Source organism: Passer domesticus, chromosome Z (assembly GCF_036417665.1).
Source record: "Passer domesticus isolate bPasDom1 chromosome Z, bPasDom1.hap1, whole genome shotgun sequence".
Classification (NCBI taxonomy): domain Eukaryota; kingdom Metazoa; phylum Chordata; class Aves; order Passeriformes; family Passeridae; genus Passer; species Passer domesticus.
Window position 1 is genome coordinate 52,041,002 of NC_087512.1, and position 25,395 is coordinate 52,066,396.

Here is a 25,395-nt window from a genome sequence, read left to right on the forward strand (position 1 = left end):
TTGAGATTTGTGTAGTTCTGTATTGTTAGCACAGGTGCAGCAATTTGAAATAAATTTTGTTTTTCAGCGGAAATTGATTCTCGTGAGTTGTAGCCGCAGCTCTCTTCACAGAGAGCAGCAGCTACATCGTGTGTTTGTCCATCAGCAGTGTGGCAATCTGCAAGAAATGCCATTTGTCAGCTGCGATGGGGGTTTTGTGATTTGTGCTACCCCAAGCCATGAGCAGATGGAAATGCTGCAGGATTTGGGCCATGGAAGTCCCCAGCCACGCCCAGCACATGCCCCACCTGCACTCAGGCTGGGCAAGGGAAGCGCAGATTTGGGATGGCAGCAGAGCCACACGTTGGCTCAGCACTGGCTGCCAAGGCCTGCTGAGAAAGCTCCGGGACTCCACTGGGAGCAGAGCTCCTGCTCTGTGGATATGCAGATAATTCAGTCCATGTTTGGTTCTTTACAGACATACACACACAGAGAGCTGTAGGCAGCGCTCAGTAACCCGTGACATACTCGATTGTGGGAACTGAAATGGATATTTCTCTGTTTAGAGATAGGGGCAGCAGAGTGGTGCCATTCTGCAGCCACCTTGTATCAGGCAGTGGTCGCTCTGTCTAAGCAGTGCAGTTGCAGCAGTCTGTAATGAATTTCCCTTTTCAACTGACATTGGCTTTGGGGCACTTCTCATTTCCGTGATGAGCGACCACATCAATGTTTGTCCCTATTTCTTCACTGATCCTGAAACTTTGATGAGTGTGTGACAGGCCGTGGCACCCAATTCCTCACAGGTGTGTCCAGCTGTGGGTAAGAGACCTGTCTTGTCTGTGAAACATCCGTCTGAGGGTATTTGTCTGAGAGATGTGGTCCATCTCCAAAACCCCTCAGGCAGCACCCTGGCTAGGGAGGGGAAAAATGTAAGGGGATTTATGGCATTTCTTCTCTTTTAACATGTATTTGCACTAAGCTGTAGCCTAAACTTAGTAAAGCAAAGGATAGACTTTGTTTGGTCATGCAGTGTGGAGCAAATGGTGCAGGAACAGCCACAAGCCAAACTGCAGGAGCAGCTTCTTCTTGGTCCTAACAGGACATTGTGCACAAGAAAGCACCACAGTCTTACTGATTCACCTCTTAGGTAAAACCACAATGGTTCACCGTGTCAAACTAGCTGGGGATGGAAATAACAAACATCCCTGGGCGGGGGCAGAAGCCTGGGAGTCACACGCTTGGAAAAAGAGAGCTGGCAAAGCCAGCCCAAGGCGCAGGCACGCATTTGGCTCCAGGCAAGAGGGAGCTTGTACTGCACAGCTCGGAGGGACTCCAGGCAGAGGAGCCGGCCGGCGGCAGGGAGCAGCTCCCGCTGTCACTGCCAGGGAAGGACTCGCAGGACGCAGGAGGAGCGGGCACATCGCGGATGGACAGCGGAGCCGCTCCTGAGCCCCGAGGTGACCCCTCCTGCTGCTGCAGTCACAGCACAGCCACCTGCCCTGCAGGCTCTCTTTGCCTTCTTGAGCTCCACCCACTGCAGGAAGCAACCTGATCATAAATTAAAAAATTATAAGACCTCAGAACTAATTGGCCCACTGCTAATACTGGATGTTTAATTTCTTGGACTCTCTCTGCATTAAGTACCATCTGTGTTTAAAAGGGAGCGCTCAGCATTTAGAGCTACGCATTCTCTCCTTTCGCAGATTTATATACATATATAGATAGATACGCACACATATATGTTTGTAATTTTATATGTTTGTAACACTCGTCTGTGTGAAGAAAGGGTAAACTCAAGAAATTGTAGTTGTTTTACAACAGCACGGTTCCATAGAAATTGATTTCAAATTATTTTCCAAGGTACCTATAATATGGAGACACTTTGCTAAAACTAGTAAGGATGAGAATTGCAGGGCTGGTTTAAAATCTAACCAAATTCGATTTTATTTTCTGTGCAATATTTCCATTAAATCTGACTAATGCCCATGAATAAAAAATGAGATTTCTCTTTTGTTCTTCTTTTTCTAGGAAACGAGGCATGTGTGCACTTTTAATTTTTAGTTTAAAATCAGTAATCCACTGGATTGATACTTGGAACTTCTTTATCATTTGATACCTTGGAACTTCTTTATCATTTACAAATACGTATTGGCTCTCAGGAACAGAAAGGTTAAAGGAAGGGAAGAGAGCAAATCTTTAAAGCAATGACCTGAGAGTTATTTTACATCATAAGCCAATTACCCTATTGTCTTGAGGTGACCTTATGATGCTTGTGTCCCGAGTTGTCTCTTCTGTTTATGCTGGATGTTATATTCTGTGCATTCAAGACTGGCTTGGACAGTGACGGCGGGGAAGAAGGAGCACAGAGTTTCATTATCAGCTGCACTCTCCCCCACAGTCTGCTGGAACACAGAACTCCACTGCTGATGTCTGGGCATGGACAGGGCAGAACACCGTGCTCCTTTTGCTTTTTAGTTAGTTAGTTAGTTTAGCTAGCTGAGGCAGTCCGAGTTTTCCCTGGACTGTTTTTCTTTCCCTTTTCTTGGAACCATTTGAACCTGCTCCAGATCGGGACCCAGGGAACCACCGAGAGCTCACACTTTGCAGCCTGCCACGGCCCACTCTGCACCCTTTCCCAGTGCCGGAGGGACTGAAAACAGAGCGACCACCCACCAGAGAGACTTTCTGAATTTGTCATCTCTTCAGAGCAGCAAATGAGTTTTATCATCTGGTATTGTTAATTTTGTGTGCTGGGGACTGCTTTTGCCTGTTAAATAAACAGGTTCTTTTCACTTCTCTCCTAGGAAATCCTTCCTGAACTGGTTGTGGGTTTGCTTTCTGGAGGGGCCCCTTTTAGAAGTTGTCTCCCAAATTTTCCCTGAACCAAGAGAAATGATTGGCACCCAATGGGTGGCTTGAGAGAGTAGAAAAAACCCTGTTCTGATTGCATTTTGGTTGCAATTACTCTCTACTGGGATAAAGCAGTTAGTTTGAATGCATAATGTCTCCTGGGGTGGAAGCTTGCATGTCTTGCTGGTCCCTAGGTTTTTTTGAGGTCTTAATACCTCTATGGTCCCTAAGTTTATTCCCTTATCCGGAAATAGCTCCACTATTGTCCCTAATACCTAGGGTTTTTTTGCAGTAGAGGGGCACTGACTAGAATAGCTGTTGGGCTGGGCTTGGGGTAATGACTTGTAGGAAGTTTATAAAGGTGCTAAAGTCTGTTCCAGGTATGTATGATTCACAGTTATGGTTATGCACCCAGTTTGTTAGAGGACGAGCAGGGGATGAGGCTTTTCAGCCTTTGCTTTCCTTCTTCTCCTCTGAATCTGTTACATCCCTGTTAGAGAATGTTCACTTTCCCCTGCATGTTGGAGAGACCATCTTTCTGGTATTTAATCTGGTAAGCTTCCTCTATACAGTCTACAGCTTTAGAATGAGGGCTGAGCTTTCTAGAGGGGCTGATGAGACCCCTGACCCAGGAGTAGACCCAGGCATGGAAAGTCCTGAGTGGTGTGGGAAGTGGGAGGATATGGGCCAAATCCTGAAGGAATTCTCTGACCCTGTAGTCTGGGACTTTCCCCATGAACAAATTCAGAACCCGGCTGAGGTGGGGAAATACCTGAAAGAGAAGTACCATGGTGATCCTAAGGAGAAAAGGATCACTGCAGTGAGCTGGGCTGGTGTATGCTTGTCGCACACTGCTAGATACTCTAGGGCAGCAGACAGAAGAAAGGGGGCAGGGAGATAAATCAGCAGCTATCCCAGTCACTCAGGCTGCAGCCAACACCCCAGGCTCGAAGCCAGCAGTTAAACCAGAGAGCCAGCCTAAGCCAGCAGCTAAACCAGACAATAAGCCTCAACCAATGGCTGTTGCTACTAGCACTAGAAGCAGAAAGTGCACAGACAAGACCGATCGACCAGTAGATGATGATGATGATGATGATGATGATGATGCAGGAGAAAGACCCTCAGCGCTTCCTGACATAAAATCAGGAGTCAAAGCAACAGGCGCAAGATCAGAAGCCAATGTTGAGTCCTTCTCCCTGAAGGACCTTTGTGGCCTAAGGAAGGATTACACCCGACTATCTGATGAATCCATAATTAGCTGGTTAGTCCATCTTTGGGATGCTGCAGGCGAGGCTGCAATTCTGGATGGCACTGAAGCAAGGCATTTGGGATCCCTGTTACAGGATCCTGTCATTGACCAAGGAATGATGAGGGGGTCTAACCCTCACAACCTCTTGTCCTGGATTGTCAAGTAAATTGAATTCTCTTTGCCATCTGTAGGGCAGTTGTCTTCTGTTAAGTGGGCAGTTTTCCTCCTCTTTTCCACAACCACTCCTCCCTCCAGGGAGATACCTGCTGATAACAGGCTGTTGAATGTCACTGCGTGGCTGAGAAGAACTGGAGCATCCCATTGTGAGATGCTCTGCCCAGAGGGAGAGCCAACCATTCCACCCAGATGTAATCTGGAGATTCTGGAACACCAGCCGGGCTTCTCCACTGGATTTCCCAGAGGAACAGCTGCCTCTTCCACTGGATCATCAGAGGAAGACTACACCCTTCTACAGGATCCCTGCTCCAGCAAAACCACACCTGACACTCCAGGAGGACAGCAACCACATTTCCAATTGGACTGCTACCAGCACCCTGACCAACAGGGTGTCAGGTTGTGTTCTGACTCTGCCAGTGTTGTTTTGCTTTACTGCACTGTTTATTTTATCTTTTTATTTTCTTCTCTATTAAAGAACTGTTATTTCCTGCTCCCATATGTTTTGCCTGAGGGCCCCTTAATTTAAAATTTATAGCAATTGGCAGTGGTGGGGCGAGGGGTGAGGGGTGATGGTGGGGCTTCTGCCTTCCTTAGCAGACACGTGTCTTTCCAAACCAAGACACCTCTGGGCACCTCTGGGTTCTGGAAAGTGTAGCACAAAGATACCTGTGTGCAGATGATCTCTACGTGCAGCAAACCCAGTGGAGGATTATAGAACAAGGGATGCAATGCCTGAGAGAAATGGCAGTGGCAGAGATTTTTTCTCAGATGACGTAACAACTAGGAATCCAGACTTGGTACCATGTACATCTGTGATGTGGCAAAAGCTTGTACAACTTGGGCCACACAAATACGCTTTGTCTTTAGCAATAATGAAGCAGGATGACAGGGATGGGACTGCGCTCAATATGGCAAAGAAGCTCTGAGCATATGCAGATGCTGTACATGGCCCAACACGTGCCAGAATCGCAGCAGTGCAAACACGTCTGCAGAAATTGGAGGACAGCATAGAGGAGAATCATAAGAAACTCAGGGAGGAGATTAAGGAAGATCTTCTCCAAATCTCAGCAGTGCAGATCAGAGGTTCTGGAATCCAATGCAGACGTTCCCCCAACGGGGAGAGAAGGTCCACCCCAGGAGCTGAGCTGTGGTTCTTCCTGCGCCATTGCAGAGACAACATGAGGAGATGGGACGGAAAATCTGCTGCTGCTCTGGCACAACGGGTGCATGAATTGAAGGAAGGCAAGACTCAGAGAGAATGTACCACCACAAGGAAAGCAGCTGCAGCTGCCCATAGCCAAACTGCCAGGTATGATGATGATATGCCCAAAGGAATCTCCAAGACATGTGCCCAAGGAAAGAAGGATAACCAGGCTTAGAGGGGCCCTGCCTCTTGCCAGGTAGAAGCTAGGGAAAAACGTGGGTTTTGGCCTGTGTGGATTCATTGGCCTGGCACACTGGAACGACAAGAGTATAAAGCTTTAGTTGATACTGGTGCGCAGTGCACATTAATCCCATCAAGACATGTGGGGACAGAATCTGTCTCCATCGCTGGTGTGACTGGGGGATCACAGGATTTTACTTTGGTGGAAGCTGATGTGAGCCTGACTGGAAATGAGTGGAAGAAACACCCTATTGTGACTGGCCTATTGTGACTGGCCCAGAGGCCCCATGTATTTTGGGCACAGATTACCTCCAAAGTGGGTATTTCAAAGACCCAAAAGGACTCAGGTGGGCATTCAGGATAGCAGCTGTAGTGACAGAGGGCATCCAGCAATTGAACACCTTGCCTGGACTGTCCAAGAATCCATCTTCAATAGGACTTCTGGAGGGACAAGAGCAACAGGTACCAAGTGCCACTTCAACAGTGCATTGCAGACAGTACAGAACCACTCGAGATGCTGTGATCCCCATCTAAAAAAAGATCTGAGAGCTGGAGAGCCAAGGGGCAGTCAGCAAAACCCACTCACCCTTCACCAGCCCCATTTGGCCTGTGTGTAAATCTGAAGGAGGACGGAGACTGACGGTGGACTGCCGTGCATTGAATGAAGTGACTCCACCACTGAACACTGCCGTGCCAGACATGTTAGAGCTCCAGTAGGAGCTTGAGCCCAAGGCAGCGAAGTGGTACACCACTATCGATATTGCCAATGCATTTTTCTCCATTCCTCTGGCAGCAGAATGCAGGCCTCAGTTTGCTTTCATGTGGAGGGGAGTGCAGTACACCTGGAACCCACTGCCCCAGGGATGGAAGCACAGTCCTACCATCTGCCATGGACTGACCCAGACTGCACTAGAAAAGGGTGAGGCTCCAGAACACCTACAGTATATTGATGACATCATTGTGTAGGGGAACACACATGGAAGTGTTTGAGAAAGGAGAGAAAATCATCCAAATCCTTCTGGGAGCGGGTTTTGCCATCAAAAAGAGCAAAGTTAAGGGACCAGCTTGTGAGATTCACATCCCAGAAGTAATCCAGGATTCTAGGATCCTGGAAAGTGTCAGATGAACAGTATCAGATTCCTACGGATGTCATCAACAAGATTGCAGCTATGTCTCCACCAACCAAGAAGAGGGAAACACAAGCTTTCCTAGGTGCCATGGGCTTTTGGAGAATGCATATTCCTGAGTACAGTCAGATTGTGAGCCCTCTTTACCTGGTCACCTGCAAGAAGAACGATATCCACTGGGGCCCTGAGCAGCAGCAAGCTTTTGCCCAGATTAAGCAGGAGATCGCTCATGTGGTAGCCCTTGGCCCAGTCTCAGCCCAGGACAGGACAAGATGAGAAGAACATGCTTCACTCTGCAGCTGGGGACCATGGCTTGTTCTGGAGCCTTTGGCAGAAGGTGCCTGGGGAGACTCGGGGTCGACCACTGGGATTTTGGAGCTGAAGACTCAGAGGGTCTGAAGCAAACTACACTCCAACAGAGAAAGAAATCTTGGCTGCCTATGAAAGAGTCCAAGCCACCTCAGAGCAGAGGTTATTGGTACAGAAGCACAACTCCTCCTGGCACCCCGACTACCCATGCTGGAGTGGATGTTCAAAGGCAAGGTTCCCTCCACCCACCATGCCACCAGTGCTACATGGAGCAAGTGGATTGTTCTTATCACACAGTGCACCCGTATTGGTAAACTGAATCGCCCTGGGATTCTGGAAGTAATTACAAATTGGCCCAAAAGTGAAAATTTTGGTGTCACAGATGAAGAAGAAGAACCAGTGACACGGCCTTAAGAAGCTGCACCATACAACCAACTGCCAGCAGAGGAAACACGCTATGCTCTTTTCACTGACGGTTCCTGTTGCGTCGTAGGAATGAATCGGAAGTGGAAAGCAGCCGTATGGAGCCCTACACCAGAGGTCGCAGAGGCCACTAAAGGAGAGGGTGGATCAAGCCAACTTGCTGAATGTAAAGCTCTTCAACTGTCCCTGAATACAAAAGAGGGAGATAAAGTCCCAGTGGTACAGAGGTCTGAGGTTTGTTAGGGAAGACAGTGTGGATCAGTTCTGCCTTGAGTACAGACAAACCATTTGTGGGATTGTCTTTGCTCAGGGATCAGCTTGCACATGGTGGATCATGCAGAGAGATGGAACAACATGACGTGTACCTCAGGGAGATCTGATTGTGTGGTGAGAATCACATGCAAATATCACTGTTTGCTGGATGTTACTGCCATTGTCTGTATATTAAACCATACAGATGTGAAATGAAGGAAATGTGTAAGTGTCAAAGGTCTGAGCAAGTGAAAGATGGAATTTTGAGTGATTAAAATGGAAGTGGGGAATCCTGCAGCTCCGTAGTCTGGGGCCTGGATTCAGTAGTCTGGTATGGGTACATGATGGGGGCATGATGGGGATAATTTGTAATTTTTTGGGGGGAGCAGATGGAAGTTTTTACGTGAAAAAAATGCATGAGGTTTGGTAGTAAGTTGACAATATGGGGATAAGAGGTGGAATGTCCTAGAGTGATGTTATGATGGTCCTCAGAGATCAGAAGAGCTGGGAGGGGCTGGGCTTTATTTCTCATTACAGCCACTTTAGCACCATCAGTGCAGTCAAGTCCAAGAGAAGAACTTGTTCCGGCACAGATGCACAACGAGTGAAGTTCCCAGTGTAATGCCCTGGTCAGATCACTTTCCATAAGGACCTACAGGCTCCAGATTCCCCAAGAGTGTGGTTTATTGAAGCAACAAAACAGCAACCTCAGGATTGCTGCTGACCATGGCACTGCCTACCAAATTTTGATGTGTGTAGCAACAGAGACAACAGTAAAGAGAGATTATAGTAGTGAGATCAACCTATCTTTCTAATCTATCCATCTATCTATCTATCTATCTATCTATCTATCTATCTATCTATCCATCTAATGTTTACTTAAGTGAATCTTCCCCATCCTGCTCCAAAGGTGTTGGAGGTGCAAAGCTCACCTAAAGCATACCTTTCAGGAGAGGATTAGACATCTTCTGACAACTGATTCTGAGCAGACAGAGATGTTTCCCCCTTCAGACATGGTGGTTTTTTTCCCCTCAGAGCTGTTTTCCTCCTCCAGCCTCTTCTGCCCTGAAGTCCCCAGTTAATTCTTTAAATTTCTTCCTGTCCTAGAGAGGTGGAACAATTCCATGGTTAGGTGGTGTTTGGTGACTCTGCTCATACATGCATTACATGACACATGCTTTCCTTCACTGGCATCCCCAGGGGTGTGTAAGTGCATTCGTTATTGGGACCTTATGAGAGTCTCTGTTACTGCTGGTCAGAATTCTCAGCTGACAAAAGAGGGAGAAGAAACACCTTGGTCCTCTTCCATATACTGAGGTGGCCATAGAGGCTCTGTGACCTCCATCAGAGGATCTTTGCAGGCATCCTTATCTCCTGAATGACCAGGATTTCTAACAAGAGAGAGCTCAGCCAGGAAGCCACCTGCAGAGCCAGGATGCAGCTGTGGGACAGGGCTGGGTGTCAGTCACTACTGAAAGACAAAGAGGACATGGCAGAAGCAGAGGGAGGCCCTCACCAGAGCCTTGAGAAATGCCACACCTTCCCTGTCAGCTGCCTGACAGGCTGTTGGAGCTTCAGTGCCAGATGGTCTCTGATTGTAGTGCCAGGGTCACTTTGGAATCTGTGCCTCCCCTCGGGCAGAGAATGACCCAAGAGAGCAGCAGCACAGAGCTTTGGGAATGTGTGAGCCCATCAGCCTTTGAGTCTTGGCCCACAAATGTTGTATGGCAAGTTGAAACCCATCTTCTCTTGCTTTCTGTGCAGGTCCTTGTAGAGAATGAGCAGGCACAGACGGCTTTCTCAGAGTTGCCATGCCAGGCTCAGGGAGAGCTGTTCCCAGCCTGAGAGCAGGAAGAGCAGCTCAGGCAGCAGGTGGAAGAGCCACAGCAGAATGGCCAGGTAAGCCTGACTGGCCAGGTGACAGAGGGAAGGGCAGGAAGAGGGGCATAAAACAGAGCTCTTGGGCCTGAGGAGGCCAGGAGTCCCACAGGCACTGAAAGCACAGAGCCTTGGAATCTGCAGAGACCAGCGCTGGGACAGAAGAGTTACATTGGAAGCAGATGCGGGTAGGAAGCAGAAGTGGGTCTGTACATTTGTGTGTACAGAACATCAAGGCAGAGCCACAAGCAGAGCTGCCCGAAGCTCAGAGTGCCATCATGGCAGTGAAGCGGAAGAAGAAGGAAGACATGAGAAGAATTCAAGAGGACAATCTCCATCAGCACAGCAGCGATTAACAAAAACAGGTGAGTGAAAGAGTGGCAGCCACTCCACTCAGGAAACGTCCTCTCCCTCCTTGTTTACAGAATATCAAGGAATGCCTGCAGGCAGAGCTGCAGAAAACTGAAGATAAGATCAAGGCTTGGGAGAAGAGGCTGGAGGAAGAAATGAAAATCGTCAGACAGAACGCTAATCCCCTCCCTCAGGCTCTACAAAAGCAAGTGAGTGAAGGATGGACAGCTACTGCAGTCACCAAACTGGTGCTTTCTGCCCTTCTTGCCTTTCCACTGCAGAGCAGTAGGGAATGGGGCTGTGCCTCTGAGTGCCATCCTGCTCTAGTGTGGATCACAGTCACTCTGAAGGACATTTCCTGCTGTGCTGAATCTCAGCTGCTGCCCTGGACAGTGGGACTTGTCCTTTGGCCTTCTGGCCAGCAGTCATCCAAACTGATTCCTGCTGGCCTGTTCCTGCTCTCCCTGTTTCTTGAGGTGTTTTTAGAGTGGAACATGGTGACTCAGATGGAGGATTGAAACAAACTGTCTGTATCCCTTGTAAATCTGTTCTTTTCATTTGCTCAGAGTCAATGACTCTTGGCTGACAGGGACAAACTGCAGTCTCTGATGGCAGCCATCAGTCGGGAGGTCAGCAATCCCATCTGTGCTGCTGAGGGCTTGGGCAGGATTGTCTGGGAAACAGGGGCTCAGAACAGGAGAGGTTTCATGTGCCAAGCTTTGTTTCTGTGTTGCTGCTATGCTTTGGGCAAGTAGAAGCATCTCAAGTGAAATGCCTGCCAGGATCCCTGCACTCACTCTATTCAGTTCCTCTACTCTTATCTCCTGCTGTTGTATTCTAGCTCTGCCTCTTGTATTTCTATTTGCCTCTCTAAACGTTTGCCTCGAGCCTGTGTGCTCTGCATTCATTGCCTGTAAAAGCAAAGGTGCTGGTGGCAGGACTTTAAATGATCAGCAAAGGAAAAAGACTCATTTCTCTCAGTCCTCAGCTGAAAAGGGTAGTAGGGCAGCCAAAATGCTCCTTTGCTTCAGGAAGGTGACTGATGTGATACTTCCAAGCCTGTGCTGAGGCCAGCAATAAACCTTTGTCATGCAGCCTCCCACCCAAAAGTGATCCACTTCTTACCAAAGAGAGGGACTTTTTCTTTCTTGGCAAAAAGCCTCCTTTGACCTCTGCATGGAGAAAGCACATCCACTGCAGCAGCAGTCATCCTGGCTGGTTTGCAGGGGACAGTCTACAACAGCAGGTGCTGTTGCTCTTTCAAAAGCTGACATGCCTTTCCTCAGAAAGGTCCTGCTCTGCAAGTGTTGCAGGAGCAAGCTCTTCCTCTCAGTGGCACTGTGTTCTGCCATTACTCCCCATTCCCCTGGGGAAAGGGAATCTTTTAGAGCTGTTTCCTTTCTTGTGTGATGAAATCACAGCACTAGTTTTTGCCCTCCTGTTTCTGTTTCCTCTCTCAGTGCCTGCGAGGACTGGATTTTCTTCACTCAAACCATGTGATCCACCGAGATATGAAGAGCCCAACATCCTTCTCAGAACCAATGGCTCTGTCAAGCTGGGTCAGTGTATTCTTGGTCAGGTGCAGCATTCCAGGGATGTGGGTGTGGGGCTGCTTGGAGTGACTGCCAGCTCCCCAGAAATGGTGCTGGTGGCAGTGCAGGGACACCCGCTGTGAGCTGCTGACATGGTTGCAATGTGCACAGAGGTATGACAAGGAACCACAAGAAGTCAGGAGTGGTGTTGGTCTCTGTGTGTCCCTTCCAGAGGGAGTCTGGAGCTCAAACTTCCATCTCAAGCTTCAAGGGAATAAAGGCCAGTGCTGTGAGCAGTGTTAAAAAACCTGGGTTTTTCTGGAAGTGGCCAATTCCATACTTCCTTGGCTAAAGCCCCAAGGAAACCAAGGGTGGACAGTTCTCCAGGAGATTCAACAGCACATTCTTAGACTGCGAGTGGGGAATTCTTTTGCTTGCTTTCCTAACTGGAGCTGGCTTTGATGGTTTGTTGTTTTCTCCACAGCTGACTTTGGCCTCTTTGCTCAGCTCCCCCCTGAGCAGAGTAGACGGAGCTCCATGGCCGGCACTTCTGGGTGGATGGCGCCTGAAGTGGTGACAGGTCAACCATATGGCCCCAAAGTGGACATATGGTCTTTTGGAATCGTGGGCATTGAAATGGTGGAACGAGAAGTTCCTTGCTGGAATGAAACTCCTGGCACGGTAAGGAGCAAATACTCACTGATCCCGCTGTCTTTCTCACCTGTCCCCTGTTCTGTGTGCCATTGGACAAAATCCCATTGCCATCTGCTGGCACCACTTCCACCAAGGTGCCCTTCTAAAAATGTCCCTGCAGCACATCAGCACCTGCTGTAGATTTGGTTGCATCAGAAGGGAAGTGGCAGTTCAGAAACCTAAGCAGTTCGGATACCTAAACAGTTCAGAAACCTGCCATTTTGGCCTCCAGGCATGCCTGACATTTCTCATTTGTGTTTCGAACAATGGTGGAACTCTGTCTGTGAAGGAAAGAAATTTTTCAGTGGAATGGTTGGATATGTGATACGTATCCTTCAAAATGGAGATTGAATCGTCCTAGTTTCATTTTTATGGAAAAAGAAAAAGGAAAAAGGAAATTTAAAAGGAAGAGGAAAATGAAGAGAAAATGGAAAAGAAAAAAAGGAAAAGAAGGAGAAAAAGGGAAAGGAAGAGGAAAAGAAAGAGAAAATGAAAAGAAAAAAAAGGAAAAGAAAAGGAAAAGAAAAGGAAAAGAAAAGGAAAAGAAAAGGAAAAAGGAAAAAAGAAAAGAAAAAGAAAAAGAAAAAGAAAAAGAAAAAGAAAAAGAAAAAGAAAAAGAAAAAGAAAAAGAAAAAGAAAAAGAAAAAGAAAAAGAAAAGAAAAAGAAAAAGAAAAAGAAAAAGAAAAAGAAAAAGAAAAAGAAAAAGAAAAAGAAAAAGAAAAAGAAAAAGAAAAAGGAGAAAAAAACCCCAAAGCAATGCCCAAGCAGTTCTGCTTGCTTTTCCCTTCATTAACCAAAGCACATCTATTTTCCTCCATACAGTAGCATATTTTCAAAGTCGTGTGGGTTGTGGGTCTTCAAAACTTTCAGGCTTTCAAATCATCTGTACATTGTTCAGTCATGTGTGTGGGTGGCCTGGATAAGTTTAGGATGTGTTTTGCTCTGACTGCAGTTGGAATTGTACGCTGTTTCATGTTACTTTAACAAGTTGCTGAGCTTGCAGCCAGGTGCCTGAGCTGGGATCCACCGTGGGCAGTCGGCGCTGGTGCTGTGTTTCTTCAGCACAGGAGCAGGGCCGTCCCTGGGCTGCACAGTTCTAATGGCAGTGAGGACTCCAGCTCCCCACCATGTCCAGTGGCTGAGCTCAGCTGCAGAGAGACTGGATAAAACCCTCTTTGTGACCTCTGGTGGTGTGGGAAAAGTGAAGGAAATTTTCCTCTGGGTTGAAGAAGAAAGTCTCTTTGGTCACCATCTGTTTCAGTGCCACCAGCACAGAGCTGTTACTATTGTGGCAGGCATTTTCATGGAGACTCCAAGGCCTCTTTCCATTGTTATTGCTGTCTATTTTAGATGGATTCTGCATCTGCATTTTTTTCAAGAGGAGAAAAAAAACCCCAGCTTGCTGATTTTTGTTTTATGGCAGCTGTGCTTAAGGGACCAACAAGCACGGCAGAGATTATTTTCATGTAATAATTCTTGGAGATAGTATAGAGAGAGCAAACTTCCCCTTCCAAATATCCTGTCAGGCTGGTGTGAATCTTCAGAGAAACAAAACATGGTTTTGGTGATGTAGTTCCCACTGGGTAGGTCACTCAATGAAATCAGCTGCCAAGGCAAGATCTGCTGAATGTTGGAAAAGCTGTGGCTGCATCGGGGTTTGGGCTTTTGGTTGGTAAAGGAAAGGCATCTCTGGGTCTCTGCCAGGGCAGAATCTGCCACTGTAGAACGGGCTCAGGGAGAGCAGTTACAGCAGGAAAGAAGCAGGTGGAGCCTCCTGTTTCCTTTTTCCCCAGCCTCAACTCCTGATAGCCATATGAGGGATACCAAAGCTGCAGCAGCCCAACCTGTTTTCTCCTTGCCTGCGTGACTTCCTGAGCTGCTGCCTGCAGACAGATGAGGCACGGCGCTGGTCTGCCAAGGATCTCCTGCAGGTAAAATGCAAAGGGGCTGCAGGTGAAACAGGGTGCGAGGGATGGGCTGCTCCTCCTCCTTCACGCAAGTCCAAGGCATCAGATGAGCCCCCTTCCTCCTCACCTCCACTCTTGGTGCTCTTCAAATGAAAACGGTGAGGAATCCTAGACTGAGCTGGGCTGGCAGGGCCCTGGAAAGGTCATCTGGTGCAAGTGTCCTGCAATGAGCAGGGACATCTTTAAAGAGATCAGGTTGCTCAGAGCCCCTTCCCACCTACCCTGGAATGTTTGTCCCATCCCTGCCCAGGGATGGGGCACCTGCCAGCTCTAAGGGCAACCTGTGCCAGGGTTGCATCATGCTCCAAGTAAACAAGATCTTCCTTAGACCTAATATGACTCAATCCCCATTATATATTGTAAATATTATCTCATGTCCTATTGCAACTGTTAAAAAAGGTGTCCTCTACTTCCTGAGAATCCCCTTTGAAATACTGGAACATAGCAATGAAGTCTCCCTGGGGCCTATTCTTCTCCAGGCTGAATAACTCCAGGTCTCTCAGCCTGTCCTCAGAAGAGAGGTGCTCTGTCCACTGACTGTTTCTGTTGCCCTGTTTTGTAATTTGGTGGTGTGCTCCCTTTTATCTAATGGCAAAAGAATTGAAGTAGAGCAATGCAGGGTACAGAGACATGCAAAGGTGGTGCAGGAACCCAAGGAAGCCAGGCCTGGCCGAGTGGTCAGAGATTTGGCTGTGGGCAGGAGGGGCTGTGGGGGCTCACTGTGAGCCTCTGAGGGGCCCTGGTTTGTGCCCCCACCCCACCCTTACAGGTTTCTGGCACGCAAACAGGGAGAGCTGAGAGGGACTTGTCCCAGCCCCATCTGCTGCCTGGCACGCTCAAGCAGACAGGAACTGGCCCAGGGTTACTGCCAGGGTGTGTGGCAGAGAGGGAAGTGCAGCACCCAGTGCCACTGGGCTGTCCCTGCTGGGAAGGAAGGTGCCATCCAGCACAGGAGGGGCAGGGCATGGAAAGGCAGGCACTGCTCTGTCTCCCTGTGGAAATCAGCACAGTGCCTGTCTTTCAGAGGTAGAGACCTATGTGAGTCAGTGGAGTTTCCTGAAAGGAGGAAACCCCAGGGACAGAAAGTACCATTTCTAGAGCACTGGCAGGGCAAAAATCACAGCAAGATGAAGCAACCAGAATAAATGGATGAGTGGGATTCTGGGCCAGGTTTGCCTGTGATGGCAAGGTCCTGCACATAAAGATGGAGGCTCAGATGGTCCATCTTTCTGGATCTTTCTAGGAGCCAGGGGAATCCTGTGAAGCACTGAGCTTGGAAAGTCATGGTTCATTGATTTTTGTTGATTTTCTTTTTTCCTTTGGGCAGCATCCATTTGTAACATCTGCTGAGCCTGCGTCCAGCCTCGTGCCACTGATTGTTTCAGTGAAGAAGAGGAAGGAGACAAGAAAGTTATAATCACATCAGGACCATTTACTCCTCAACCAGTTTAGAGTAGGATTGTAGGTTAGGACTAGGGTTAGGGTTAAGACTAGGGTTAGAGTTAGAGTTGGGGTTAAGGTTAGGACTAGGGTTAAGGTTAGGACTAGGGTTACAGTTAGGGTTTGGGTTAGGACTAGGGTTAGGGTTAGGACTAGGGTTAGGGTGAGGGTTAGGGTAAGATTGTCTAATAGGAGTGTAGAGTAGGATTGGAATTGAATAAAGTTTCTGAAACCACAACTTGCCTTGAAATTTCCTTCCTTTTCACTCTGTGAATAAGCTCAATATTTCCTTTTGATTTGTTTGTTGTTTATTTGAGGTGGAAAGTCACCCTTACAGTGTCTTTGGCACGGTGTGACAGTAAGGAAGGCTCTTCTTCATTCATCCTATCCAGACCACTCTGCCTTTGAAATATGGCCCACTGGTCTGTTTTTGTTCAGCTGTGGTACATCTTTTTGAGGCAGAAAGGGCAATGACATTTTCAGGAAAAACTAAAGGAAGAATGGGGCAGCCCAAACATCCTGTGCAGATGCAGGCACTGAGCTATGACTGGAGAGCATTTGGGTTCCTGCCACTTGGATTTATATCCCCAAGTGCAATCTCTGGCTGGAGGAGAGCCTTGCTCAAGTGAGAAAGCAGAAGGATCAGAGAGGAGGCTCTGAAAGGTCTCCTCTGGTGCAGAGCTGCCAGCGAGTGTGAGGTGAGAGCGGGCCCGGCCTTGCCCGGGGTGCAGCCCCAGCAGAGGCCTGGCAGAGCCCGGAGCAGCCTGAGCCTGGGCAGAGGCAGGCTGGAAGGAGGCCCTGGGAGCTGCAAGAGGCAGCAGCCGGGCCCTGGGTGCCTCTTCCTGGCAGCGGGCGAATCCTCCGCTCTCAGAGCCCAGGTGGCAGCTGGCTGCTCCCGAGGGGAAGCGTAGCCGTGCTGGGCACAGCCCAGACTGAAGGCATTGGCCGTCTGGAGTCTGCCCAGGAGCAGAGAAAGGCCAGGGGCAGCCGAGGGCCGGTGGCCTGGCTGAGGATTCCTGCTCTTCTGCCGGCTGCCCTGTGACTCCTGGCAAAGGGCAGCAGTGTGTGCAGCACTCTGGGCACCGCGCAGGGAGCCGGGCTGCTGGGCAGGCTGGAGCACAGGGCAGTGTCCTTCAGGCACGGCACTTCTGCCAGGACAACCCAGGCCAGCCTGAGGCACTGACAGCTTGGCAGCTCACATCCGCAGGAGCCAGAGCCTCCCACAGCTCTGCCAGGAAGCGCCTGCAGGCCTGGAGTTCTGCTGAGCCACAGCAAAGGTGTGAAATGCAGAGTGTTCTGCAGAAATATCCATGGCCACCAGGCCAGCCTGCTTTGTGCTCTCTGGAGCACAGCAAGCGCTTTGCAATTCCGCTCTGAGTGCTGGGAGAGAGGGAATCGGGGATGTGCCTGAGGGTTGTACTTGATAGTGAACTGATTTGGAAAGGAATAGAAGGGTTTCAGTTGGAAATTTGTGTTTTCTTTATTAGTGTTGGAAGGAAAGATGTGATGTGGCTTCACTCAGCAAGAGCACTTGCAGGACTTATTGATGAAATGCTTGTGTTTGATTCCCAGAATAGAAAGGAGAGGCGGGGAAAATGTTAAAGTGTAACAAATGAGGATTAATCTTGTGAATTTCTTTAGCTTTAAGAGGGAGTGCTGAATCCTGTATTCCCCCACTGCAGTGCTTATTGTGTGCAAGTGGCTATGGTAACCTTGAGAATGAAGAGAATGGTCCTTCTAAGGTAGCTGGAACGCATTCAAGGGAAGAAAGTATTTTTAGGATGCTCTTGACTATTAAAGGACATTTTTATGAGGAATGGAGTATTTCTCAAACAACTGTGTCCAAAGCCCTGCCATATTTGATCCATGTTTGAGCAGGTTGACAAGGCAATGCAGAAAAGTACATTGTTTAACACATGGGAACTTTACCCTTTGTCCCGGTTCAGGGCAAATTTGAGAGAGAATCCCCAATGGTTCCTCTAGAAAGCGGATTCAATTGGCCTCTCTCCCAGCTGGTTTGGGAAAAATACCTCCTTGGAGAAACATGTAAAAAACTGTTTATTAAACAATAAAACCTAAACAATATTAATCAATAAAATCTCTTGCTGCTCCAAAAGAGAGACAAACTCAGAAAGTCTCTTCCGTGGCCGTAGCTAAGCTCACTCAGTCTCTAATCAGTCCCTCTGTCGCTGGAAATGCCACAGCCCAGTGGGTGGCATGTGTGAGCTGCCGCTGCTCTTCTGGTGTTCTGTCTGGAGCAGGTTCAAACAGATCCAAAGAAAAGGAAAAAAATTTTTAAAAAGCCCACAGTCCAGGGAACTCTTTGCCTCAGCTAGATGAAAATAACTAAAAGCAAAGAAGAGCTCTGTCATGCCATCTGTCCATCCACAGAGAGCACAGTCCAGGAGCAGGAATGTGGAGGAGTGAGTGCAGTTTCTGAAAAGAAACTCCATGCTTCTTCTCACCCCCTTCACTCTTGGAACAAGTCTTAAAGGTGCAAAACTTATTATTCAGCATACACAGAACAGATGACTGGAGATACAAGCATCATGTAGTCAACCCAGGACACCCTTGAAAAAGAAACAATATATTGACCAATTGATGGGCAGTCAAGCTTTGAAAGGGGAACAATGCATAATGGAGCCCTTGTTGGCAGGGAGTCATGGAATATGGTGAGCCATGGTGGCCTCATCTCTCACGCCAGCCGTGAGTGAGCTGATGCTGTAACTGGGAAAATCCCACTCTGAGCAGGAGGTCAAGGCCTGGTTCTGGGGTGGAGGGGTGAGAAGGATGAGATGCACACCGTTTTGATCCAGGGGATGTCCTGGAAGTGCACTGCCTACCTGCCCTTGCCAACGAGCACCACGCTCCAGCTCCTTCACCTGTTCAGCGCATTTTTGGTAATCCAGGGGTTGGTGTGTATTATTTGCTCTGCAGGCCCAGTTGTGTCTTAGGTTATTTGGTGCATGGGTCTCCTCCTGAACCTGTGGCAACGACCACCAGGGGCTTACAGGACACTCCTACTCTGGTGTCAGTAAATTCTGAAAAGTAATTTAAATATCTCAGATAATTTGGGGTAATGTTTAGCCTGTGAGTTTCAGCAAAATATTGAATATGTCTTAGTTCCATTGATACAAGCTAGCAAGTGAGATTGCTGGGTGTGCATGTGTTACAGAAGTGATTCCCTATGCAATGTGTACAAAAATAAAGTCATGCCTCCTTTCTAACCCTGAGCTGCCAGCAGGGACCAGGCAACTGGTTTCATTTTGGCAACTTCTGTTAGCAGGTAAGAAAGGTCAAAATGAAACCTTTTCCAGCTGTTTTCCTCTGGTTCACCTTTTTGGGGGCCAAGGTGGCTCAGGTGTGTGTAGAGCAGAGGAGCCCCACAGAGCCCTTGGTTTCCCACAAGTTGTCCTGCCTTGTTCCCAGGTGTGCCCAGCTCTGGCAGGAGGAAGAGCCCGCAGCGCAGAGGGCACCATGCCCTGCTCAGCCGGGGCTCCCTGGCACAGAGCAGCAGCAGCGCCAGCACCGTTCAGCCCCTCCTGCCTTGCCTTCTCCTGGCACACAGAAGCCTCTGGAAATCAGCACCTGCAGTCATGTTCCCAGCTTGGAGCAGCTGCTGCTGCTGGGCAGATGCTGCCAGTGTGACTGCTTCCAGAGGGGACTAAAGGCAGAGATGTACATGCACAGGAGCCCTGGGCATGTCCAATAAATGTGCAAATATGTGGGGAGATTTGTTAGGAATTACTTCAGCTGTTATGCCGACACTGGCTTCTCTCCTGGTTCTGTGCAATGCTTTGGGCTATTTTCTTGATCTGGTTTCCTTTGCTTGGGTCCCATCTGAGTGCTCAGTTGGGGTACAGGCTGTAGGTGCTTAGGGCACTCTTGGAGTTACTCTTGGATCCCTTGAACAACAGGATTTGGCCCAGGAGGGCAATTTGTGCTGCTTTGTGACCAAGAAGAACTTCCCAGGCTATTTTGTGTTTGCTGTAGAGAAGGTTGGTTATTGCTTTGCATAAACTCACAGACCAACATGGAGCGTTTGCTTTGTGATGTCAGGGCATGGTTGCCACATCATAGTGGTGACATGAGAAGGTTGCCTTGGTGCACGGAAGGCCTCAGTGTCAGAGCAGCCCTAGGGCTTGCTCAGAGCAGGAGCACCCTCATGGCTGAGACATTTGTCAGTGGGCAGCTCTATACTGACAAATGCCTTGTTTTTTTCTAGTGTTGGAGCACAGCCTGCAAATTTGCATGGCGGTGCTACAATGAGTAAGGAACTTTCTGCTGCAGTTATCGCTGCTATTACCGTTTATTATTCCGGCTATTACCTGAGTCAACTGGCACGTAAGTAGAGGTTTTCCCTGGGTGTAACCTAACCAATGGCTTTTTTTATGTCTTCCTGCTCTTTCTTAGTGACTGAGTTGATTCAGAAACACAAAGAGCATTAGGATGCCGCTGGTTTGGTAAAGCTCTTGTCAAGATGTTCAGCTAAAAAGGGGGTGTCTGTAGCCACAGGGGCAGCATTGCAAGGAAACCTGCAGGGATTCCCTTCCCTCCACGGGAGAGTCTGTGGCAACAGGGTCTGTCATTCCCTCAGTTTGATGGGACAAGCAAGATAGGTTTGAAAATTTAAACTGGAAGACTTTCATGGAGGGCCTTCTAAAAACTCTGCAATTGTTCCCAGGATTCAGGGAAAGCTTCTTTCTTTCTAAATTTTGTCATGAAGGGATTTGACTGTCTAACTTGACCGTTTACTGAGTGCTACAATACTGATTCACTTTGCAATGAAGTGCAAACTCCAAAGCAGTGAGTGTCTGCTCCAGAACCCTGGAGGTGCTGCTGTGCTGTTTCAACAAAAGAACTGCTACAGCTCAGGGGGATTTTGAGGAAGAATTTTGGGCAACTGTTTTCAGAAGCTTAATGACAATTAGAGCATGCAACTTATTTTTTAAAAACAGTACCTGAGGGAGAGGGGAAAAAAAGCAGCTTTATGTACGTGGTAGAAGAGGAGCACCAAGTGTCAAATAATAGTTTGCATTCTCTTCATCATGTTTGTATTCATTTACTGGCAAAAAATGCCAAAGTGTAGGCACAACCAAGCATATTGTCCTGATCTCCTGCTGGCTGTGTGAATGAAATATGTTTCTGAGGGGGATGCTGTGAAACGGAAAATACTCTCTCTTTGGGTGAATGTGTTCTGTGGGATTCACCAGACCAGGCAGGTTTCTCAAAGCATCTCGTTCATTTTCCATTGCCCGCTACAGGTCATCTGATCCGTTCACACAGACGGGCTGATCATGAGGTGAGTGAGAAAGGAACACGTCATGTTCCTTGTGTTTAGCAAATGCAGAGCAAGTGCTGAGCTTAGCCAGTGGCAGTAGAGTGTAGAGGGACAGCTGAGTAGGACAAAAAAAAACCATTTTCACAATTCCAATACCAAAAAAAACCCATCACAGGCAAAATGCTGCATTTCAAATTAAGAGATTTCAAAAGTAAAATCCCCGTTTCACACACAAAATACAGCAACATAATAATAGACACACTGGAATATTTATATCAGAGCAATTCAAATGCAGATGAATTAGCAAATACTAATTCAGACAATGCGACATAGAATCCATTTACAATCAAAGTATCCGATTTCTCCATAGAAGATGTGATGATAAATTTTAAAAGAAATAAGATAGCCAAACACACAGAGCGCCCTGTCCCTCATAAATCTCTCTTGCCACAGAGCACAGAAACAACACCCGTCTCTCTGCTGGCGCCCTCTGCTCCTGCAGAAGAAGCCCAAGAGGAGCAAATTGAGGGATATGACCGCGAGCCTCCATCGCCGGTCACACCAGAGACGGAATATTCCGAGCCTGTAAGTTCCCGTTGTGCCTGGTGCTGTCTTCAGCGCAAGGCAGAGCTGCAAGTTTCGGGCCAGCCAGCACTTGCTGTTGCTGGCTGAGGATGCTGAGTGCTGGAGTCCTGCCAGGACCTAGCCATTTCCTGCAGGTAGTGACAGCTAGAACTTGGCCTTTGACCTGTCCTGTGTTGGCACCAAAGGGCTGGAGCCTCCTCCGGTTGAGCGCGTGGCTGCCTGGCTCACTCAAGCTCTGTCTCTGGGCTCCGGCAGTGCTAAGGCCCAGGGTGCACGTGGCAGTGCTGGAGGTCCCAGGGCTTGGTTTGTTTGTTTTCCCTTTTTGGAAAGGTGTCTTTGGCTTGTGAAACTGGTCTGCAGTTTTCTTGAGTAATTCTTCCGTTCTGCAAAGTCGTTTGGGCCAGCTGTCTTTCGGCTTTTCAGAAGCTGCAAGGAGAAGATTGTGTTGTCCATGAAGCTGTGGCGGGCCATTCTTGTCCCGTGTGGCCAAAGAAACAAAGGGCGTAGCTGCAAAGCCTTCCTGTGAGGCAAAAAGCAGAAGGGGCAAGTTTCTGTTGATGCATTTAGGGATGAAGTCTGCAGCTTTGGAAAGTGCCTTGGAGCCTGGAGTGGGGGCGAAGCTGCAAGTCCTTGACTGCTGTCTCGTGTCGCTCCAAAGAGGAAGGACCTCTAGAAATGAAGGATGCTGTATCTGAAGTCAAATGGGCAATTCGGTGGCTGGGGAGCTGCGTGGGTCAAAAGGAGCCAGGGCTGCTGCCGGTCCAGAGCAGCTGAGCAAGAGCCAGCCTGTGGGCAGGCGGCCAAGAAGGCCAAGGGCAGGGTGGCCTGTGTCAGCAGCAGAGGGGCAGCAGGAGCAGGGCAGCGAGCGTCGGCCTGTGCTGGGCAGCGCTGCGGCCGCAGCTGCGGCGAGTGCTGTGTGCAGCTGTGGGCCCCTGTGAAGCAGAAAGACCTTGAGGGGCTGGAGCGTGTGCCCAGAAGGACACGGGAGCCGGGCAAGGGTGTGGAGCACAAGGCCAGGGAGGAGGTCCTGAGGGAGCTTTAGTCTGGACAATGGGAGGCTGGTGAGGGACCTTCAGGCAGACTTCCATCCATCCCTACGTGACAGTGCTCAGCACAAGGGCTGTTTCCCTGTCAAACACGCCCTCACTGCATCCAAATGCTTTGGACACTGGAGTGTCCAAAGTGGGTGACACTTCCATCTTGGCCTTTCTTGGTTTGTTGCCTTCTTGCTTTGCTAGGAGAGGAAGCCCTGTTCATTTTCTCCTTCTCCAGCAAGCAAAGCTCCTTCTGCACAACATTCCCTGCCCTTTTCTGGCACTGGTGAGACTGTGATCCAGTCTTAGTTTTCCACCTCTGCAGCAGCAGTAGCAAAAGGCATTGCTGTCGCTTTCCTACTCTTCCATTTCAGAGCTTTCAAGAACTGAAAGCTCTGCTTTGCAGACACGACGTGGCTTGCTGATAGCAGCCAGGGAGGCGTGTCAACTTCCTATCCCTAGAGAGTTCTGTTGAATTGGCCCGTTATAATTGTGTCGGTGTGACTTAGAATTCCATCTCTACGAAATCTCATCATTTCTCCACATATGGAGAAATGTGGTGGTACATCTGAAAAGAAATGAGGTTCTAAATGATCGGTAACGGCCTGTCCCTCATGCTTCTCTCTTGCCACAGGTGACTGAACCAACAGCCATCTCTCCTCTGGCCCCCTCTGCTACTGCAGAAGAAGCCCAAGAGGAGCAAATTGAGGGATATGACCGCGAGCCTCCATCGCCGGTCACACCAGAGACGGAATATTCCGAGCCTGTAAGTTCCCGTTGTGCCTGGTGCTGTCTTCAGCGCAAGGCAGAGCTGCAAGTTTCGGGCCAGCCAGCACTTGCTGTTGCTGGCTGAGGATGCTGAGTGCTGGAGTCCTGCCAGGACCTAGCCATTTCCTGCAGGTAGTGACAGCTAGAACTTGGCCTTTGACCTGTCCTGTGTTGGCACCAAAGGGCTGGAGCCTCCTCCGGTTGAGCGCGTGGCTGCTTGGCTCACTCAAGCTCTGTCTCTGGGCTCCGGCAGTGCTAAGGCCCAGGGTGCACGTGGCAGTGCTGGAGGTCCCAGGGCTTGGTTTGTTTGTTTTCCCTTTTTGGAAAGGTGTCTTTGGCTTGTGAAACTGGTCTGCAGTTTTCTTGAGTAATTCTTCCGTTCTGCAAAGTCGTTTGGGCCAGCTGTCTTTCGGCTTTTCAGAAGCTGCAAGGAGAAGATTGTGTTGTCCATGAAGCTGTGGCGGGCCATTCTTGTCCCGTGTGGCCAAAGAAACAAAGGGCGTAGCTGCAAAGCCTTCCTGTGAGGCAAAAAGCAGAAGGGGCAAGTTTCTGTTGATGCATTTAGGGATGAAGTCTGCAGCTTTGGAAAGTGCCTTGGAGCCTGGAGTGGGGGCGAAGCTGCAAGTCCTTGACTGCTGTCTCGTGTCGCTCCAAAGAGGAAGGACCTCTAGAAATGAAGGATGCTGTATCTGAAGTCAAATGGACAATTCGGTGGCTGGGGAGCTGCGTGGGTCAAAAGGAGCCAGGGCTGCTGCCGGTCCAGAGCAGCTGAGCAAGAGCCAGCCTGTGGGCAGGCGGCCAAGAAGGCCAAGGGCAGGGTGGCCTGTGTCAGCAGCAGAGGGGCAGCAGGAGCAGGGCAGCGAGCGTCGGCCTGTGCTGGGCAGCGCTGCGGCCGCAGCTGCGGCGAGTGCTGTGTGCAGCTGTGGGCCCCTGTGAAGCAGCAAGTCATTGAGGGGCTGGAGCGTGTGCCCAGAAGGACACGGGAGCCGGGCAAGGGTGTGGAGCACAAGGCCAGGGAGGAGGTCCTGAGGGAGCTTTAGTCTGGACAATGGGAGGCTGGTGAGGGACCTTCAGGCAGACTTCCATCCATCCCTACGTGACAGTGCTCAGCACAAGGGCTGTTTCCCTGTCAAACACGCCCTCACTGCATCCAAGTGCTTTGGACACTGGAGTGTCCAAAGTGGGTGACACTTCCATCTTGGCCTTTCTTGGTTTGTTGCCTTCTTGCTTTGCTAGGAGAGGAAGCCCTGTTCATTTTCTCCTTCTCCAGCAAGCAAAGCTCCTTCTGCACAACATTCCCTGCCCTTTTCTGGCACTGGTGAGACTGTGATCCAGTCTTAGTTTTCCACCTCTGCAGCAGCAGTAGCAAAAGGCATTGCTGTCGCTTTCCTACTCTTCCATTTCAGAGCTTTCAAGAACTGAAAGCTCTGCTTTGCAGACACGACGTGGCTTGCTGATAGCAGCCAGGGAGGCGTGTCAACTTCCTATCCCTAGAGAGTTCTGTTGAATTGGCCCGTTATAATTGTGTCGGTGTGACTTAGAATTCCATCTCTACGAAAACTCATCATTTCTCCACATATGGAGAAATGTGGTGGTACATCTGAAAAGAAATGAGGTTCTAAATGATCGGTAACGGCCTGTCCCTCATGCTTCTCTCTTGCCACAGGTGACTGAACCAACAGCCATCTCTCCTCTGGCCCCCTCTGCTCCTGCAGAAGAAGCCCAAGAGGAGCAAATTGAGGGATATGACCGCGAGCCTCCATCGCCGGTCACACCAGAGACGGAATATTCCGAGCCTGTAAGTTCCCGTTGTGCCTGGTGCTGTCTTCAGCGCAAGGCAGAGCTGCAAGTTTCGGGCCAGCCAGCACTTGCTGTTGCTGGCTGAGGATGCTGAGTGCTGGAGTCCTGCCAGGACCTAGCCATTTCCTGCAGGTAGTGACAGCTAGAACTTGGCCTTTGACCTGTCCTGTGTTGGCACCAAAGGGCTGGAGCCTCCTCCGGTTGAGCGCGTGGCTGCTTGGCTCAGTCAAGCTCTGTCTCTGGGCTCCGGCAGTGCTAAGGCCCAGGGTGCACGTGGCAGTGCTGGAGGTCCCAGGGCTTGGTTTGTTTGTTTTC

General features: G+C 49.3%; 3 long non-coding RNA genes across 4 annotated transcripts; 2 read left to right on the forward strand and 1 right to left on the reverse strand.

Moving 5' to 3' along the window:
- Positions 1 to 9,650: 9,650 nt before the first annotated feature.
- Positions 9,651 to 15,662, forward strand: LOC135290870 (uncharacterized). The gene is made up of 5 exons (XR_010353694.1): positions 9,651 to 10,188; positions 11,440 to 11,538; positions 11,996 to 12,192; positions 13,999 to 14,136; positions 15,500 to 15,662. It is a non-coding gene; the product is annotated as an uncharacterized LOC135290870 (long non-coding RNA).
- A 1,989-nt stretch (positions 15,663 to 17,651) lies between these two features.
- On the reverse strand, positions 17,652 to 19,666 carry LOC135289902 (uncharacterized). Of its 2 annotated transcripts, XR_010352634.1 has the most exons (3): positions 19,361 to 19,661; positions 18,456 to 18,653; positions 17,652 to 17,864 (listed from the first exon to the last, which is right to left on the reverse strand). It is a non-coding gene; the product is annotated as an uncharacterized LOC135289902 (long non-coding RNA). The 2 variants fall into 2 exon arrangements; XR_010352633.1 differs by having other exon boundaries at positions 17,652 to 18,653; positions 19,361 to 19,666.
- A 67-nt stretch (positions 19,667 to 19,733) lies between these two features.
- Positions 19,734 to 21,480, forward strand: LOC135289901 (uncharacterized). Its single transcript, XR_010352632.1, has 3 exons — positions 19,734 to 19,956; positions 20,877 to 20,914; positions 21,347 to 21,480. It is a non-coding gene; the product is annotated as an uncharacterized LOC135289901 (long non-coding RNA).
- Positions 21,481 to 25,395: the final 3,915 nt, after the last annotated feature.